Raw genomic sequence first — 7298 nt, forward strand, 5'->3', positions numbered from 1 at the left:
CATTAATACACAGGAGAAGTGCTTCTTCTCAGAGATGAAGCAGAAGTCATCAGATGCTGTGGTCTTCTGGTACTGCTCTGTCGCGGTAACTCCGTGACACTGGCAGGCAGGTACGGCTGGCACTCTGGCGGGCTTGGAACACACTGGAGGAGTCGAGATGGTGATGGGTAGGGCAGGAACACAGGCAGGTACAAGTAGGATAAGGAGCAGGTAGGAAACAGTACAGACTGTAAGGAACCAGTTCAGACTAGAAGGACAAAGAAACACAGGGTGTGGAGCGGGAGCAGAGCAAAGCCGCACGATGCGGAGAGCAGAGCAGAGCTGCAGGAGATGGGACAGAAGCAGAGCAGAGCCGCATGAGGTGGGACGGGAGCAGAGCAGAGCCAAAGGAGTTGGAGAGCAGAGCCTCAGGTTGTGGTGAGCAGAGCAGAGCCGCAGGATGCGGCAAGCAGAGCCACAGTATGCAGTGCAGAGCAGAACCTGCAGGATGCGGCGAGCATAGCAGAGCTGCAGGATGCGGTGAGCAATGCAAAACTGCAGGATGCGGCAAGCAGAGCAGAACCACAGGATGCGGCGAGCAGAGCAGAACCGCAGGATGCAGGCGAGCAGAGCAGAGCTGCAGGATGCGGTGAGCAGCGCAGAACTGCAGGATGCGGCAAGCTGAGCAGAACCGCAGGATGCAGCGAGCAGAACAGAGCAGAACCGCAGGATCCGGTGAGCAGAGCAGAACAGAATCGCAGGATGCGGCGAGCAGAGCAGAGCTGCAGAAGGCGGAGAACAGAGCTGCAGGTTGTGGCGAGCAGAGCAGAAGGAGTGGACACAAGGATACACACAACTGAGTAGGGAAGGCAACAGACAAAGATACAAACAGGTACAGGTATAGGACAAACTTCAGACATGGGAACAAGTTCAGAACAAAGGATTCAGGCCTGGGTATACAGCCCCCAGGGTGACGAAAGCAAGACACACAGAATATGGGTGCAGGCCTGGGTATGCAGTCCCCAGGATGACAAAAACAGGACACCAAGAGTACAGAAACGGGCCTGGGTATGCAGCCCCCGGGGAGGCGGAAGACAGGACCTGGCAACTCAGTAGCAGAATACACACTGAGAAAGTTTGTTGCTCAGGCATCTCCCTATGGGTGGAGATGACTTAAGTACCTGATATCTTGGCAATAGGCTGGGGGCAAATTAGGAGTGTGCACATAGTCCCTATAAGACTCAGGAAGTGCAGGGGCCACCGCCCTAAGCATACAGCCAGGAACAATGCAGCAAGCAAGGATATGAGGCCCACAGCAAGGAGCCGGCAGAGGACAGAACTCACAGTGTGGCCTGGAGTGGTGAGTAAGATGGGAGATGGGAAGCCATGCAGTGATGCCGGCAGGGATGTTACAACCTGACTACACTTTTGTCTCCTTCTTCTGTTTATGATGTACTCTCCTGGCTTCTGACTTTGGACTCCTTGACCATTCTGACTCACGGCTTGGCTGTGAGAAGTGACTAGCATCACATTGTGCCTTGAAAAAATATTCATATCTTGTGAACTTTTTTGCATTTATTCACTTTCAAACTTAAATGTGATTTGTAATGATTTTATGTGCTATACCCACACAAAGTAGCAAGTATTTGTGAAAAGAAATTGTACATAGTTTTCTAAATATTTAAAAAATAAAAAATCTGAAAATTGTGACGTGGATTTGTATGTAGCCCCCCGTGAGTCAATACTTTCTAGTGCTACCTTTTGCTGCAATTACTGCAATTATTCTTTTGAGGTATGTCTCTAATAGCTTTGCACATCTAGGGGCTAACATTTTTGCACAACCTCCTTTGCACACTAGCTCTAGCTCAATGAGATTGAATGAAGCGTGTCTGTGAACAGCAATTTTCAAGTCTTGCCACAGATTCTCAATTCCATTGTAACTCTGGCAGTATGTGTAGGGTCATTGTCCTGCTGGAAATTTAACCTACACCCCAGTCTCAAGTCTTTTGTAGCCTCTAACAGTTTTTCCTCCAGGATTCACCTGTATTTAGCTCCATCCATCTTCCCATCCCTGCCCCTATGGAAGAAAAGCATCCCCACAGTATGAGACTGCCACCACCATGTTTGAAGGTGGTGATGGTGTTTTCACGATGTCCCCTACATGGCTTTTTGCAAACAGGACTACTTATGGCTTGCTTTATAATATGGCTTTCTTCTTGCCACTATTACATAAAGGCCAGATTTGTGGAGTATGTGACTAATGAGGGTCCTGTGGATACTTAGCTGAGGATCTCTAAAGCTCCTCCAAAGCGACCATGGGCCTTTTGGCTGATTTTCTAATTAGTGCTTGTTTGGGATTTTATTTTAGGTGGACAGCCATGTCTTGGTAGGTTTGCCATACTGGTTCCATTTTTGGATGATGGATTGAGCAGTGCTCTGTGAGATACCTGTTCAGCGCCTGGGCTATTTTTTATAATCTAACCCTGCTTTTCTCTTCTCCACAAATTTTTCCCTGACCTGTTGATGTGTTCCTTGGTTTTCATGATGCTGTTTGATACCTAATATTCTCAAACAAACCTCAGAGACCTTCACAGATCAGCTTTAGTTATACTGAGAATAAATTACAAACGTGTAGACTCAATTATTTGATTTTTGAAGGCAATTAGTTTCTCAGGATTTTATTTAAGGGTATCAAACTACAGGGACTGAATACAAATGCACATCACAATTTTCAGATTTATATTTTTTAAAATAATTATAAAAACATGTATTATTTCTTTTACACTTCACAAATACTTGCTACTAGGGTTGAGCGAAACGGGTCGGCCATTTTCAGAAGTCGCCAACTTTTGGCAAAGTCGGGTTTCATGAAACCCGACCCGACCCCTGTGTGGGGTCGGCCATGAGGTCGGCGATCTTCTGAATCTGGTATCGGAATTCCGATACCGAGTTCCGATATGTTTGCGATATCGGGAATCGGTATCGGAATCCATATTTAAGTGTTAAATAAAGAATCAAAATAAAAAATATTGATATACTCACCCTCGGACGCGCCCTGGTACTAACCGGCAGCCTTCCTTCCTAAGAATGAGCGCGTGAATGACCTGCGGTGACGTCACGGCTTCTGATTGGTCGCGACCAATCACAAGCCGCGACGTCATCTAAGGTCCTTCACGCGCTCATTCTTAGGAAGGAAGGCTGCCGGAAAGAAGCAGGGCGCGTCCGAGGGTGAGAATATACCTAATAGGGATATACACACCCTCGGACGCGCCCTGCTTCTTTCCGGCAGCCTTCCTTCCTAAGAATGAGCACGTGAAGGACCTTAGATGACGTCGCGGCTTGTCCATGTGACCGCTCGCGACCAATCACAAGCCGCGACGTCACCGCAGGTCATTCACGCGCTCATTCTTAGGAAGGAAGGCTGCCGGTTAGTACCAGGGCGCGTCCGAGGGTGAGTATATCAATATTTTTTATTTTGATTCTTTATTTTACACATTAATATAGATCCCAGGGCCTGAAGGAGAGTTTCCTCTCCTTCAGACCCTGGGAACCATAGTATCCCATTGCACTGCATTGGGTTTCGTGTTTCGGCCGACCCCGACTTTTTTATAGGATCGGCCGATTTCACTCGACCCGACTTTTGAGAAAGTCGGGTTTCGTGAAACCCGACCCGATCCTATAAAAATAAAAGTCGCTCAACCCTACTTGCTACTTTGTGTTGGTACTGTATATCACACACAATGGCAATAACATAACATATTATTTTTTACGTTTCCTGTAACATGAAAAAATGTGGAAAAGTTCACAGGGTATGAATACTTTTTTATGGCACTGTATATACACTCACCGGCCACTTTATTAGGTACACCATGCTAGTAACGGGTTGGACCCCCTTTTGCCTTCAGAACTGCCTCAATTCTTCGTGGCATAGATTCAACAAGGTGCTGGAAGCATTCCTCAGAGATTTTGGTCCATATTGACATGATGGCATCACACAGTTGCCGCAGATTTGTCGGCTGCACATCCCAAAGATGCTCCATACAAGGCAGGATGGATCCATGCTTTCATGTTGTTTACGCCAAATTCTGACCCTACCATCCGAATGTCGCAGCAGAAATCGAGACTCATCAGACCAAGCAACGTTTTTCCAATCTTCTACTGTCCAATTTCGATGATCTTGTACAAATTGTAGCCTCAGTTTCCTGTTCTTAGCTGAATGGAGTGGTACCCGGTGTGGTCTTCTGCTGCTGTAGCCCATCTGCCTCAAAGTTCGACGCACTGTGCGTTCAGAGATGCTCTTAGGCCTACCTTGGTTGTAACGGGTGGCGATTTGAGTCACTGTTGCCTTTCTATCAGCTCGAACCAGTCTGCCCATTCTCCTCTGACCTCTGGCATCAACAAGGCATTTCCGCCCACAGAACTGCCGCTCACTGGATTTTTTTTCTTTTTCGGACCATTCTCTGTAAACCCTAGAGATGGTTGTGCGTGAAAATCCCAGTAGATCAGCAGTTTCTGAAATACTCAGACCAGCCCTTCTGGCACCAACAACCATGCCACGTTCAAAGGCACTCAAATCACCTTTCTTCCCCATACTGATGCTCGGTTTGAACTGCAGGAGATTGTCTTGACCATGTCTACATGCCTAAATGCACTGAGTTGCCGCCATGTGATTGGCTGATTAGAAATTAAGTGTTAACAAGAAGTTGGACAGGTGTACCTAATAAAGTGGCCAGTGAGTGTATATAATCATTACATGCATCATATCTTCCTACTGGTTTAAATAATATTATTATAAATAGTCTGTTTGTTCTGTAATTGACTATTGAAGTTGCCATACCTATGGCTATCATTCTAAAGAAATCTTGTAACTGAAATATGGCTGTTGGAAGAACATTATTTTGTCCACTTTTTACATATTATTGCTTTTCTTCCAAGGTAACAAAGGATAGGCCATGTTGAAATAATTTCCGGATTCATAACAACAGATGTCAAGGGAGAGTTGAACAAGCTCATTTTTGGCATGTATCCAATGTGTATGGGCAACATAACAGTTTGGCATTTACATGGTATTGCCCATAGAATACAAATAGCTCATGATAGTAAAAGAAGCTCTTGCTGGGATGTTTTCTTTTCTGTCCTTCTTCTTTGTTTTCTTTTCCTATGCATCATTTTAATCATGCTGAGTTAAAAGGGAAAGAGAATTTAGACCAAGGGGGTATCTGAAAATAATGCATGTCTTTGTAAGCAATCACCCCAGGTGTTTGGTAAACACAAGCTTTGGCAATTCACAAAGTAGATGGTTGGGGCTAAGTAAACCCTTGTGTGGCGGGCAGGGAAAAATCAGTGGGGAGTTAGTTTTTATGTTTGGACTTGTTCCATTCAGAAAAATAATATTGATGCATTTATATCATTTGATATTTTAAACTTGGCAAGACAAAGCCTCGTACAAGTGGGGACGTCAATGAGCCGCACATCAGTGAGGTTTAAACTAACAATCTTTGGTTATATGTTTGTTTAGTAGCTAAGACAAAGCTCTTGTTTATCACGCTACACTAATCTTCTCTCCCACCCTCTCTCCACAATTCACTCTGGTAATGAGATTTAACAAAAAGGAAACAGTTGGTCACTAAGTAGGAAAACTTTTAATTGCGTAACAGTGGTTTCCCTTCTATTGGGGGCTGTGTTGCTTGGATTTTCATCATTCACCTGCTGTGCAGGTCTTATCATGTCCAGCCCCAAGAACACTGTCATGCTTTCCTGACACATTTGTACATTTGCCAGTATGGATAAGAAAATGCATGGGATATAGCTGTGAATTTGTGATCTCTACTCAACTATTCCTTTGACATGAGAATAATTACGTCAAAATCACGAGGAATATATATTTATCGAATGAAAGAAAGAAAGAAAAAAATTTTGATTACAGTGATAAGAGCAACAGCAGCAGTTGAATATTTAAAAGGGTTTTCCAGGACTTTGGTTATTCTTAATATGGTAGTAATAACTTACCGGCAGAAAAAAAAAAGTAAGCAAAAACCCTGATGTAACTAAGTAAAAAAGCAAAAGTGCATTTAAATAACACAGAGTTTTTAGTAATACTGTTTTTTGATCAAAAAATAGCACAAAAGCCATCCCACCGCGTCAAGGTAACTCTGATCAGGACAGTCCTACACTGTCTAATATTAAAACCTTAACATGTGTCAATGTTGACCTCAGTGTGAATAAGGGCAGACAAAAGGACTGGGCCCAAGCAGGGAACACCAGACTGGGGACGCATGGTAAGGTCTAATATTAGACAGTGTTGCTCTCTACTAGAGATGAGTGAACATCGTCGGCTCCCTCTTTATTCGGCAAGCTATAGCATTTTCCAAAGAAGCTGCATCAGCAACCTGGATATCTAGAGAGCTCCCGATGATCAGCTATCCAGCGCCGCTGCTGCATGTGTTGCAGCTGTGTGACTGTCACAACACACAGGCTCTCCATGCCTGTATTGTGACTGTCACACAGCCGTGACACATGCAGCTGCGGCGCCAAACAGCTGATTATTGGGAGCGATCCAGATATCCAGGTTCCTGATGCAGCTTCTTTGGTAAGAGTTATAGCTTGCCAAATAAGGTGGAAGCCGATGATGTTCGCTCATCTCTATTCTCTACCTGCTTGTGCTGCCCAGTGCCGATCTCAGCTTAGAATGGCCACGGATTGCTCATGCCAGCGATTCTGCAGCATTCGGTGATATCAGAACAGTTTCTTCTCTGCTCTGCTGACATGACATCACTGCCGATGACATCATAATTGATAGCCGGCTCCCCACAGCCTAACTGCGGTAAGCTGACTGTCAATCAGCATGACATCAGCAGTGACGACCATTGATAGAGCAAACCTGAAGAGAAGGATCTATTAGGCTGGATTCACACTAGCATATTGCATCCGATGCGATACACTAATGACCCTCGGCTCCTGCTCTGCTGTGAGCAGGAGCCGAGTTTCATAGGTGATGTGAGCTGCCCCATAGAGGAATACTGGTACGAGTGCTATGCATTTTTTATCGCATAGCACTCGTCCGTATTATACGGTAGTGTGACTCTGGCCTTAATGTGAGTTGAAATCAAGAGTCACCACCAGGCATAGCCAGCAGATAGTTAGCAACTACCTACCTCTAAATTCTTAGCCCCATAGGAAAAAAATAGCTAAAGACTATTTTTTGCATTTATTTGTGAAAATATAGAATTTTTGTGAAAATTTTGAAAATGTCACAATTTTAAAACTTTTAAATTTTATTCCCTTAAACAAGATAGTTATATCACACAAAATAGTTAATA

Source organism: Ranitomeya variabilis, chromosome 1 (genome assembly GCF_051348905.1).
Source record: "Ranitomeya variabilis isolate aRanVar5 chromosome 1, aRanVar5.hap1, whole genome shotgun sequence".
Lineage (NCBI taxonomy): Eukaryota > Metazoa > Chordata > Amphibia > Anura > Dendrobatidae > Ranitomeya > Ranitomeya variabilis.